This window comes from Bufo gargarizans, chromosome 9 (genome assembly GCF_014858855.1).
Source record: "Bufo gargarizans isolate SCDJY-AF-19 chromosome 9, ASM1485885v1, whole genome shotgun sequence".
NCBI lineage: Eukaryota > Metazoa > Chordata > Amphibia > Anura > Bufonidae > Bufo > Bufo gargarizans.
The window spans coordinates 97,153,935-97,167,651 of record NC_058088.1 but is presented as its reverse complement, the minus strand read 5'-3'; the positions used below and the strand labels follow the sequence as shown (position 1 = coordinate 97,167,651).

The window sequence follows — 13,717 nt, the reverse complement described above, 5'->3', positions numbered from 1 at the left end:
ATTTGGGCTCATACACACGACCGCATGTATTTTGCGGTCCGCAAAACACGGATCCACAAAAAATACAGATGATGTTCGTGTGCATTCTGTATTTTGCGGAACGGAACAGCTGGCCCCTAAAAGAACTTGTCCTATTATTGTCTGCATTACGGACAAGGATAGGACTGTTCTATTTTTTTGCACATACGGAAACGGAATGCATATGGGGTAACTTCCGTTTTATTTTATTTTTCGCAGACCCATTGAAATGAATGGTTCCGCATATGGTCTGCAAAAAAAAAAAAAAAACGGAACGGGCACGGAAGGAAAATACATTCGTGTGCATGAGACCTTAGGGGTTGTTCACATCATGTTTTTTTGTCCACATTTAACATATACATTGGGAACAAAAGGATACAAATGCGTAGTACACCGAGCTATTCCATACTGCAGATTCTATCAAAAAATGTATACCTTAAAAGGTGTTATCCAAAGTGTAAAACATGCCCCCACATGCCTGGGCCCCTCAAATAGATTATACTTACCCCGCTCCCTGCACGGCCGCAGCTGCATCTCCCCATCACATGGTTCAAAACATGCAGCGTCGGGAGGAAGCCAATAGCAGACTGCGACAGGGAGGAGCCTCCCTAACATCACCCGCAATGCTAGGGAGGCTTATCCCCATCACAGCCTGCTATTGGCTGCTCCCCCCGTTGCCGGTTGTTTTGATCAGTGCGACAGGGAGATGCGGGTGCTGGGGAGTGGGGTGAGTATAACCTATTTGATGAGCCCGGGCATGTTTTACACTTTGGATAACCCCTTTAAGGTATGGAACTCTATGCTGACGGATGCCACTGTATGGTGACAGATGCCACTGTATGGCATCTGTGTAACGTACACATCATGTGTATACAATAAATGTGGGGCAAAAACATGATGTAAACTGTTGCATGCAACCCACGCAGTAGTCTTTGTCAAATATTACATGCATGTGTCACGTGAGGTTGTGACAAGGTACAATCAACCTAAATGTACCTTGGATGGTGCTTACATAAAAAAGAAAGCGACTCACCTGTCCATCAGTGGCCCGTTCCAGTGCTGCAGTGTGGGGTACACTACTGTGTGGGGCAGTGTGGAGTAAACTACTGTATGGGGGCAGTGTGGGGTAAACTACTGTATGGGGGCAGTGTGGGGTAAACTACTGTATGGGGGCAGTGTGGGGTACACTACTGTATGGGGGCAGTGTGGGGTACACTACTGTATGGGGGCAGTGTGGGTACACTACTGTATGGGGGCAGTGTGGGTACACTACTGTATGGGGGCAGTGTGGGGTACACTACTGTGTGGGGCAGTGTGGGGTACACTACTGTGTGGGGCAGTGTGGGGTAAACTACTGTATGGGGGCAGTGTGGGGTAAACTACTGTATGGGGGCAGTGTGGGGTAAACTACTGTATGGGGGCAGTGTGGGGTACACTACTGTATGGGGGCAGTGTGGGGTACACTACTGTATGGGGGCAGTGTGGGGTACACTACTGTATGGGGGCAGTGTGGGGTACACTACTGTATGGGGGCAGTATGGGGTACACTACTGTGTAGGGCAGTGTGGGGTACACTACTGTATGGGGGCAGTGTGGGGTACACTACTGTGTGGGGCAGTGTGGGGTACACTACTGTGTGGGGCAGACTACTGTATGGGGGCAGTGTGGGGTACACTACTGTATGGGGGCAGTGTGGCGGAAATTACTGTGTGGGGGCAAACTACTATATGGGGCAGTGTGGTGGAAATTACTGTGTGGGGGCAGTGTGGCGGAAATTACTGTGTGGGCAAACTACTATATGGGGGCAGTGTGGTGGAAATTACTGTGTGGGGGAAATTACTGTGTGTGGGCAAACAACTATATGGGGCAGTTTGGGGGAAATTACTGTGTGTGGGCAAACAACTATATGGGGCAGTGTGGGGGAAATGACTGTGTGGGGGCATTGCTATTAGGGAGGCACTGTAGGGGCAATTCTATTATTTTTAGGGACACTATACCGGGATTATTGCCTGGTGCACAATATAGGGTGTTATTATTATTACTGGGGGCACTCTAGGGGACATTATAACTGCTGTGGACCCTATAGGGACATTTGGGGTAACTTATCAAACTGGTGTAAAGTAGAACTGGCTTAGTTCCCCATAGCAGCCATTTAGATTCTACCTTTCATGTTTGACAGCTCTTTTGGAAATCCAGTTCTACTTTACACCAGTTTGATAAATGACCCCAATTATGTCTATTAGGGTCACTATTTTTTCAGCAGTATAGTCCAGGGGCGTAGCTATGGGCTCATGGGCCCTGGTGCTATAGTTCAGCTTGGGCTCCCCCTTCCCTCAGTGCTTTGTAGTCAGGGGCAGGGAAGCACATAGCCTTCGTGCTGTCTGAGGTAAAAACCTCACCCTCACCCCCGCCATAACAAATTCTTGGCCTAACCCCTTCCCTCCAGCCAGAGGGTTAACTTGACCAGCATGCGCTTTATATAATGCCATTGTCTTTTTATGTGGCACAAGGGTCTTTGGGCCCCTTCAGGCTCCTGGGCCCGGTAGCGACTGCTACCTCTGCACCACCTATAGCTACGCCCTTGCCTGGGACATTGGGGAGCACCGCGGGCACAGTATTGGGAGTGGCAGCAGGATCACACTGTGGGGACACTAGGATGGGGAGGTTGATAGAAAAACTGAGAAATCTAACATATCTGTGTTACAAACTCTGAGGAGACGAGATGCAGCTTAAAGAATTTGTCATGGCGGTCTAACGGAGGAGAAGAGTAAAGAGAAGGTCTACATGACAGGAGATGTCCCTGGATGTAAGAGGTATGTGGTGCTGTATTCTCCTCCAAGTCTTTTTTTATAATAATTATATTCATTTTAAATTTGGTGACCAAATTTTTCAGTTTAGGAGCCAATTTGGGGTATTTTATTTTAGTCTGCAGATGTCATATGGCCTGGGAAGAGACGGTGGCGCTCACGAAGCACTGCAGCCTCTTCATACAAAAAAAAAAAAACTAAAATGGAGGGAGGGGCCCAAGTTGGGTAGACAGCCCCGGGCCTATCATGCATTTATTCCGCCCCTGCCACCGATCATATACTGATCTGATCGTGTTAGGCTATATGCACACGACCATGCAGTTTTTTTTGCAGTCCACAAACCGCGGAGCTGCAAAAAATGGAAGCCGCCCATGTGCCTTCCGCAATTTGCGGAACGGAACGGGCGGCCCATTGTAGAAATGCCTATTCTTGTTGACAAAACGGATAAGAATAGGACAGGTTATATTTTTTTTGCGGGGCCACGGAACGGACCAACGGATTGCTGTCCGTGTCTTTTGCGGCCCCATTAAAGTGAATGGGTCCGCATCCGAGCAGCAAAAACTGTGACTCGGATGTGGATGAGGCCTTAGTGGCGGACATTTGTCCCGATCTCTCCCTTTGCATTGCAAGGGGTGAAATCTGCACAAAACTTTCTACAGAAACAATTGACATTGATTTCAAAATCTGCACATTAGGTCAATTTATGCATGAAAAAAATAGGCAACGTGGACATGAGATTTGTCAAATGCCATTCACTTTGCTGGTACTGTATTACTCTGTGGATTTTCCGCATGAAAATCCACACAGGTGGCATTATGGTATGGACACACGTGGCAGGTCCACTGCAGATTTTCCGATCGGGTCAAACACTTGAAACTAACTGGTTTGTGCAGTAGTTTTGCTCCCAGTATCGCAGCGTGTCTTCATTTGCTTGCAACCTTTACATACCTCCCAATTTTGGAAAAGCCCAAAGAGAGAGAGTATCAGAGGCACATGTAGTAAACCGTGGCAAACCTTTATACACTAAGCCACACCTCTAACTCCACCCTATGCCTATCTATGCATGCCCAACGCCTCCCAGTCCCTTAGGGCCCCCACGCAGTAATTATGTACCCTTAGTGTCTCCACGCAGTAATTATGTACCCTTAGTGCCCCACGCAGTAATTATGTACCCTTAGTGCCCCCACGCAGTAATTATGTACCCTTAGTGCCCCCACGCAGTAATTATGTACCCCTAGTGTTCCCACGCAGTAATTATGTACCCTTAGTGCTCCCACGCAGTAATTATGTACCCTTAGTGCTCCCACGCAGTAATTATGTACCCTTAGTGCCTCCACGCAGTAATTATGTACCCTTAGTGCCCCACGCAGTAATTATGTACCCTTAGTGTCTCCACGCAGCAATTATGTACCCTTAGTGCCCCCACGCAGTAATTATGTACCCTTAGTGCCCCCACGCAGTAATTATGTACCCCTAGTGTTCCCACGCAGTAATTATGTACCCTTAGTGCTCCCACGCAGTAATTATGTACCCTTAGTGCTCCCACGCAGTAATTATGTACCCTTAGTGCCCCCACGCAGTAATTATGTACCCTTAGTGCCCCCACGCAGTAATTATGTACCCTTAGTGCCTCCACGCAGTAATTATGTACCCTTAGTGCCTCCACGCAGCAATTATGTACCCTTAGTGCTCCCACGCAGTAACTATGTACCCTTAGTGCCCCCACGCAGTAATTATGTACCCTTAGTGCCTCCACGCAGCAATTATGTACCCTTAGTGCCCCCACGCAGTAATTATGTACCCTTAGTGCCCCCACGCAGTAATTATGTACCCCTAGTGTTCCCACGCAGTAATTATGTACCCTTAGTGCTCCCACGCAGTAATTATGTACCCTTAGTGCTCCCACGCAGTAATTATGTACCCTTAGTGCCCCCACGCAGTAATTATGTACCCTTAGTGCCCCCACGCAGTAATTATGTACCCTTAGTGCCTCCACGCAGTAATTATGTACCCTTAGTGCCTCCACGCAGCAATAATGTACCCTTAGTGCTCCCACGCAGTAACTATGTACCCTTAGTGCCCCCACGCAGTAATTATGTACCCTTAGTGCCTCCACGCAGCAATTATGTACCCTTAGTGCTCCCACGCAGTAACTATGTACCCTTAGTGCCCCCACGCAGTAATTATGTACCCCTAGTGCTCCCACGCAGTAATTATGTACCCTTAGTGCCTCCACGCAGTAATTATGTACCCTTAGTGCCCCCACGCAGTAATTATGTACCCTTAGTGCCCCCACGCAGTAATTATGTACCCTTAGTGCCCCCACGCAGTAATTATGTACCCTTAGTGCCCCACGCAGTAATTATGTACCCTTAGTGCCCCCACGCAGTAATTATGTACCCTTAGTGCCCCCACGCAGTAATTATGTACCCCTAGTGTTCCCATGCAGTAATTATGTACCCTTAGTGCTCCCACGCAGTAATTATGTACCCTTAGTGCTCCCACGCAGTAATTATGTACCCTTAGTGCCCCCACGCAGTAATTATGTACCCTTAGTGCCCCCACGCAGTAATTATGTACCCTTAGTGCCTCCACGCAGTAATTATGTACCCTTAGTGCCTCCACGCAGCAATTATGTACCCTTAGTGCCCCCACGCAGTAATTATGTACCCTTAGTGCCCCCACGCAGCAATTATGTACCCTTAGTGTTCCCACGCAGTAACTATGTACCCTTAGTGCCCCCACGCAGTAATTATGTACCCTTAGTGCTCCCACGCAGTAATTATGTACCCTTAGTGCCCCCACGCAGTAATTATGTACCCTTAGTGCCCCCACGCAGTAATTATGTACCCTTAGTGCCCCCACACAGTAATTATGTACCCCTAGTGCTCCCACGCAGTAATTATGTACCCCTAGTGCTCCCACGCAGTAATTATGTACCCCTAGTGCCCACATGCAGGGGACGAGCTTCACCTCTATTAAACTGTATCTTTATCCTTAGGACGCACATACAGTTAAAAGTGGGGCTAACTTAGCCTTTCCAGGACCTCCACCAAAATCCCGGACTGTTCTGCTGGATCTGGTATGTGAGGAAGTATACCTTTACATTGCTGAAAACCGCAGTCGGTTTAACCTGCAGTTTTTCTAGTTTTATCCACCTTGCTTGTACTTTGAAGAAGTTCATTTTCTGCACTACATTCTGCTGAGGAGGATAGACATCATATAAGGCCTCATGCACACGACAGTTGTTTTGGTCGGCATCCAAGCTGCAGTTTTTGCGGCTTGGATGGGGACCCATTCACTTTAATGGAGCCGCAAAAGATGCGGACGTGTGCTGTCAGCACGCGTAGTTCCGTTTTGCGGCCCTGCAAAAAATATAGAGCATGTCCTATTCTTGTCCGCAGGAATAGGCATTTTCTATGATAGCAGGCGGCCATGTGCGTCCGCAACCTGCGGATCCGCAAAACACTACAGTCGCGTGAATGTAACCTTAGTCTTGTGTCACTGTGTCCCATACTGTATAGCTACCAAAAGTAAAGACATGGGGGAGGAGTTTATCAAAACTGGTGAAAAGTAGAACTGGCTTAGGTGCCCATAGCAACCAATCAGATTCTACCTTTCATTTTCCAAAGGAGCTCTGAAAAATGAAAGGTGGAATCTGATTGGTTGTTATCAGCAACTAAGCCAGTTCTACTTTACACCAGTTTTGATAAATCTCCCAAGTTTTTGCAAGTAAATATGACTGAAAACTATTACAACGGTGAACGTGTCCTTAGGGAAATGCTGGGCCCATAGAAAGCGGAGAGGCTTATTACTGTGCGCTTATTTTTTTTTTTAGTAAATTGCCTGTACCCTCAGCAGCTGTTTTGTGACCCCCCCTCAGTTCTCATATTGTATCATGCACATGCGCCATTTTCCCAGCCCTCATGTAATCCTCTGCTTTGTGTGTACGTTTTTATAGTTCATACAACAGACTTTACTAAAGCTTTAGGGACGTGTGGCTGAGGCGCCCTGACTGATAAGTGAGGCGCTCGCTGCTCCCTCGTTCTTCTTCCGGTTTAGAGTCCCGCCCTTCTCAGAACTGCACGTAGGCAACAGGGAGCCGCCGCCATGGTGGCCGCGAAATAAAAACAGACGCCATTAGCTCGGCAGCGTCTGGCCTGGACGCCGTGTCACCAGGAATTACTGCGCACTTCATTAACTGTAGCGCAGCCGCGTGACCTACATCACCGTGTGGTCATCCGCCACTTCACGTTTATAACCGCGCCGCTGTTACTGCCTCGGGGAAGAGGTTACCCACTGCGCATGCGGGAAAACCGCCCCATCTTCCTCAGCACAGAGCGCTTCCTATTAACCCTTTGGTGGGGGGCGCTTTCGTGTGACACGACTAATACAATAATGGCTGATAATCCATTGGTGGCGTTGTGAGAGCATTGTGTGCTGGGCCGGGCGGGGAAGTGATTACACCACAGGCGCTGGCTGCTCTTTATGTGTCATATTGTGCCTCACACCCTTGTCTGAGGCGCCCAGCTGACATCTCTAGTATCCCCCCCCCTCAGACAAAAGAACTCAAGGCCCTGAACAATAAGGCTCCAGTCACCCACATAATACACACAGCGAGAGGCAGAGGACTAGTAAAGCTGGGTGACAGCCATGACAGGAACGCAGGGGGCGACAACCTCTGCTGAAGTTCTAATGACCGGTATAGGTTGTCAGAGAGGGCTGACACGGTTTGATGTCTATTCACATGACTTTTGGGGGAGAAAATAAAGTTCCTATAGATTCAGTGAGCAGTACAGTAGCCATAGTCAAGTGCCGATTATCAGCCAGCAGTACAGTAGCCATAGACGAGCAGGGGCACCACCTAGTATCAGCGAGCAGTACAGTAACCATAGACCAGCTGAGGCTCCGCCAATTATCAGCCAGCAGTACAGTAACCAAAGACGAGCAGGGGCGCAGCTGATTATCAGTGAGCAGTACAGTAACCATAGACGAGCTGAGGCGCCACCTATTATCAGCCAGCAGTACAGTAGCCATAGACGAGCAGGGGCGCCACCTATTATCAGTGAGCAGTACAGTAACCATAGACAAGCCGAGGCGCCACCTATTATCAGTGAGCAGTACAGTAACCATAGACGAGCTGAGGCGCCACCTATTATCAGCCAGCAGTACAGTAGCCATAGACGAGCAGGGGCGCCACCTATTATCAGTGAGCAGTACAGTAACCATAGACGAGCTGAGGCGCCACCTATTATCAGACAGCAGTACAGTAGCCATAGACGAGCAGGGGCGCCACCTATTATCAGCGAGCAGTACAGTAACCATAGACAAGCCGAGGCGCCACCTATTATCAGTGAGCAGTACAGTAACCATAGACGAGCTGAGGCGCCACCTATTATCAGCCAGCAGTACAGTACCCATAGACGAGCAGGGGCGCCACCTATTATCAGTGAGCAGTACAGTAACCATAGACCAGCTGAGGCTCCGCCAATTATCAGCCAGCAGTACAGTAACCAAAGACGAGCAGGGGCGCAGCTGATTATCAGTGAGCAGTACAGTAACCATAGACGAGCTGAGGCGCCACCTATTATCAGTGAGCAGTACAGTAACCATAGACGAGCTGAGGCGCCACCTATTATCAGTGAGCAGTACAGTAACCATAGACAAGCCGAGGCGCCACCTATTATCAGCGAGCAGTACAGTAACCATAGACGAGCTGAGGCGCCACCTATTATCAGCCAGCAGTACAGTAGCCATAGACGAGCAGGGGCGCCACCTATTATCAGTGAGCAGTACAGTAACCATAGACGAGCGGCGGCGCCACCTATTATCAGCGAGCAGTACAGTAACCATAGGCCAGCTGAGGCTCCGCCAATTATCAGCCAGCAGTACAGTAACCATAGACGAGCCGAGGCACCGCCTATTATCAGCGACCAGTACAGTAACCATAGACGAGCCGAGGCACCACCTATTATCAGCGACCAGTACAGTAACCATAGACGAGCCGAGGCACCACCTATTATCAGCGACCAGTACAGTAACCATAGACGAGCAGGGGCGCCACCTATTATCAGCGAGCACTACAGTAGTCATAGACGAGCAGGAGCACCACCTATTATTAGCCAGCAGTACAGTAGCCATAGACTAGCACAGAGGCACCACCTATTATCAGCGAGCAGTACAGTAGCCATAGAGGAGCTGAGGTGCCACCGATTATCAGTAACCATAGACCAACTGAGGCTCTGCCGACTATCAGCAAGCAGTACAGTAGCCATAGACGAGCAGGGGCGCCACCGATTATCAGCGAGCAGTACAGTAACCATAGACGAGCTGAGGCTCCGCCAATTATCAGCGAGCAGTACAGTAACCATAGACGAGCTGAGGCTCCGCCAATTATCAGCGAGCAGTACAGTAACCATAGACGAGCAGGGGCGCCACCGATTATCAGCGAGCAGTACAGTAACCATAGACCAGCTGAGGCTCTGCCGACTATCAGCCAGCAGTACAGAAACCAAAGACGAGCGGGGGCGCAGCCGATTATCAGTGAGCAGTACAGTAGCCATAGACGAGCAGGGGCACAGCCGATTATCAGTGAGCAGTACAGTAGCCATAGACGAGCAGGGGCACAGCTGATTATCAGCCAGCAGTACAGTAACCATAGACGAGCGGGGCACTGCCAATTATCAGCGGGCAGTAAAATAGCCATACATGAGCCGAGGCGGCACTATTATTGTATTCTTGATTGGTCAGATATGTATTGGATATGTTCATTGGCTTGTCTGTTAGGACAAGTGATTGACTATTTGACAAGCTGTGAATTAGTGAACATGGGAGTTACCAACCATCTAATGTGTATGGGGGCCTCCCGACTCGCCCAACAGCAGATGATGGGGGAAATAAGGATCCGGTAGCTGAAATTTATATGTACTCTGCTTGATAAGCCTCTGCTAGAGGTGCCTGCCAACATTTTCTCCCCCCCCCCCCCTTTCCTGGTCCAGGAGACTTTCATGACTAGCTGAGCCAAGCATGCATGTGTATGGGGGGGTTTGGAGAACTAGTTTGGGAGAATAAGGGTACGTTCACTTCTGTGTTCAGAAATCCAGCAGAGGAACAGCCCACCGGAGTTCACAGCAAGATAATACTGGATCGGATCCGAACACTTTCTGGTAGAAATGCCAGCATGGGTGCCGGAAAGCGTCCGGATCCAACGGTTAACGGCATTATCCGATTATACCATATATAGTGAACCTAGCCATGGCTTTTGGCCAATAGCCATCTCTCCTGACCTGCCATATACAGCCGAGTGTGCATGTGTTCTGAAGGGGAGAGGTGATAAAGTCGCTGTCAGTCACATATAGCTGCATCTCCTCTCCCCAAGCACAGAACGATCATGCATGTTGAACTCCAACAAGCCCAATCCTGATCTCTACCGTCATCTACCATTGGGACATCCCTCTAGATATTAGATAGTCGCCTAGTCCTGCCCACATCTGAGGTTTAGTCTCGAGGAGGCTTTAAGTCAAATGATCTTGTGCTGGTTAAAAAAAAGTGCAAATAGTAATAAAAAGACCAAAATAAAAATCTATTATTGTATATTATTGTATTAAAATGTTCCCTTTAGGCCTCATGCACACAGCCATTGCCCAGCCGTGCCAGTACTGCAGCCCGCAAACAGTGGGTCTGCAATATACGGGCACCGACCGTGTGCACGCTGTATCACTTGAATGGGTCTGCAATCCGGGAGATATGGTGTGGAACAGAGGCACGGATCGGAAGCACTATGGGGTGCATGCCCTGCTTTTTTGCGATGTGGATCGCAGACTCCATTCAAGTCTGCAGACAGAGGCCATGCGGTCAGTACCCGGTCCGCAGCACGGGCAAGGCTGGCACAAGATGAGGCCTTAGTGAAATGATGGATTGAGCAACATCCTTGCCCTGGATATGCGTTTCTATGAGAAGCAGGTGCCTCACGCCATGGTCAGCGTGGATATCCTCTCCATTACTGGTTGTCTCGGGTGAGGAGTCTGATCTCCCTGCATATTACTAGGGTGGATCAGTAAGTTCAGCTGAGCACTGGGCTGTCTGAACAAGGCCTGCAGTAGACAAGACCTGGCCCTAACCCCCCAGTGCTGCTGAACATAGATGACCATAGCTTCCTGGGCCGGTCTCAGTTTGGTTCTGGTGACCCACTGGGCATTCATGCCCATACGGGTGACACACTGGCAAGTAAATGCGGTTTTCTAATAGTTGTATGACACCGTGCCAACTTTCAGTAGTGTAGTACTAGGGTTTCCTTTACTTTTAACAGTAAATGGACCCAAAGGTGTGAAGTAGCTCAGCCATGGCTTCAGATAAATGAACCTTTAGGCTTATGATTGCCATACAGCTTGTTATCCCTGAGATCACACGTGGACAGGATTTTCCTGGTTTCCGTTTTAATTGCTCCTCCAGCAGCGCATCCCCGCACCGCACTGGAGAGAGGTCACCAAAACTTTTCTTCCTCCTCCCGGCAGCTTTAGAGTTAAATCACTGAAAACACGTCTGACCGGAAGGTGGCGCTGCGCCCCAGCAAGAGCCGGCCGCTCCCTTGTGACCACCAGGTGGCGCCTGCGCGCCTCATTCGACTTCGAGCTGCCGAAGAGCGAACAACTCGAGCCGACCGTGAGCCGTCTCCAAAGCGCTCCATATTTGTGTTCTAGCCTTGGATTTCGGATTGGGGTCTTCTGCTTTGGTGGTCTTCGGTGTAAAAAGCCGCGCACTGCTCTTGTGCTGGGATTTACAGGAGGCGGTGGGACGAGGCCCTCCCCCGGGAGGCGCGCTGTGTGGGAGACGAGGTAAGTTGTAAAATGGCGGATACGTGTGTGGAAGTTTTCTCGGTGCGGCCTTGTTGTTGAGGAGCGGAGTTGCTGGGGGTGTTTTCTCCGCTTCCTTCTCCTTTTGTGGAGGGGTTCGGAAGCGAAATGGTGTTAGGGCCTTGGCAGGGAAGCGGCGGCTGGTGGTGGCCGGGGGTGGGGGGAGGCGGAGAGAGCGGGGGTGGGGGGAGTGTGGAGGACGCGGCCTTCTCCTCCTGGGCTTCTGCCCGGTTTCCCGCTGTCCGGGAACGTAAACACTCGTCCTCCTCTCCTCCATATTGTGAGGCCGGCGCCGCGGCCCGCGCTTTATTTACATGCTGTGGGCAGAAGCCCCCGCTGGGCCTGCAGGCGGCCGCCCCGCGCACGGTCATGGGAGCTGTGCCCCTGACACTGCCCGGAGTGCGGAGTTTGACCCTCGTTTTGGCGCCAGTCCTTGGAGATGGCAGCGGGGAGTCACCTGAGCGGCGCCGGCCACTTCCCGCTGGAGTTCTCCTCACTTGGGTAGTTCCTGCTGGCAGCGTGTGTGCAGTGACCTATCCTCCCCGGAGTGCTGAGGAGCAGCCTTTATATCCTACCCCCATATCACCTGTACCGAGGAGCAGTCTTTATATCTCACCTCCCCCCCCTATATTACCTGTACTGAGGAGCAGCCTTTATATCCTACCCCCCCCCATATCACCTGTACTGAGGGGCAGTCCTTGTATCCTACCCCCATATCACCTGTACTGAGGAGCAGCCCTTGTATCCTACCCCCCTCCATATCACCTGTACTGAGGAGCAGCCTTTATATCCTACCCCCATATCACCTGTACTGAGGAGCAGCCTTTATATCCTACCCCCCCATATCACCTGTACTGAGGGGCAGTCCTTGTATCCTACCCCCATATCACCTGTACTGAGGAGCAGCCCTTGTATCCTACCCCCCTCCATATCACCTGTACTGAGGAGCAGCCTTTATATCCTACCCCCATATCACCTGTACTGAGGAGCAGCCTTTATATCGTACCCCCATATCACCTGTACTGAGGAGCAGCCCTTGTATCCTACCCCCCTCCATATCACCTGTACTGAGGAGCAGCCTTTATATCCTACCCCCATATCACCTGTACTGAGGGGCAGCCCTTGTATCCTACCCCCCATATCACCTGTACTGAGGGGCAGCCCTTGTATCCTACCCCCCCCATATCACCTGTACTGAGGAGCAGCCCTTGTATCCTACCCCCCTCCCATATATTACCTGTACTGAGGAGCAGTCTTTATATCTCACCCCCCCATATATCACCTGTACTGAGGAGCAGCCGTTATATCCTACCCCCCCATATCACCTGTACTGAGGAGCAGCCCTTGTATCCTACCCCCATATCACCTGTACTGAGGAGCAGCCTTTATATCCTACCCCCCTCCATATCACCTGTACTGAGGAGCAGCCCTTGTATCCTACCCCCCCATCACCTGTACTGAGGAGCAGCCCTTGTATCCTACCCCCCCATATCACCTGTACTGAGGAGCAGCCCTTATATCCTACCCCCCTCCATATCACCTGTACTGAGGAGCAGCCCTTGTATCCTACCCCCCCATATCACCTGTACTGAGGAGCAGCCCTTGTATCCTACCCCCCCATATCACCTGTACTGAGGAGCAGCCCTTGTATCCTACCCCCCCATATCACCTGTACTGAGGAGCAGCCCTTGTATCCTACCCCCCCATATCACCTGTACTGAGGAGCAGCCCTTGTATCCTACCCCCCCATATCACCTGTACTGAGGAGCAGCCCTTGTATCCTACCCCCCCCATATCACCTGTACTGAGGAGCAGCCCTTGTATCCTACCCCCCCCATATCACCTGTACTGAGGAGCAGCCCTTGTATCCTACCCCCCCCATATCACCTGTACTGAGGAGCAGCCCTTGTATCCTACCCCCCATATCACCTGTGCTGAGGAGCAGTCCTATCCTACCCCATATCTCCTGTACTGAGGAGCAGTCCTTATTAGTGTTGAGCGAACTTGTTTTTAAAGTTCTGCGTCCAAAGTTCGGGTTCA

The 13,717-nt window shown here is 50.5% G+C and overlaps 1 protein-coding gene across 4 annotated transcripts in view; it reads left to right on the top strand.

Moving 5' to 3' along the window:
* Window positions 1–11,358: 11,358 nt before the first annotated feature.
* Window positions 11,359–13,717, top strand: part of STAG2 (stromal antigen 2) — a 127,953-nt gene continuing 125,594 nt past the window's right edge. Inside the window, exon 1 of one of the 4 annotated variants that reach the window (XM_044305299.1) lies at window positions 11,359–11,659. The gene's annotated coding sequence lies outside the window, so the exon portion shown is untranslated. The remainder of the gene's footprint in view (window positions 11,660–13,717) is intronic. The other 3 variants (XM_044305298.1, XM_044305302.1, XM_044305300.1) reach the window with 3 other exon arrangements.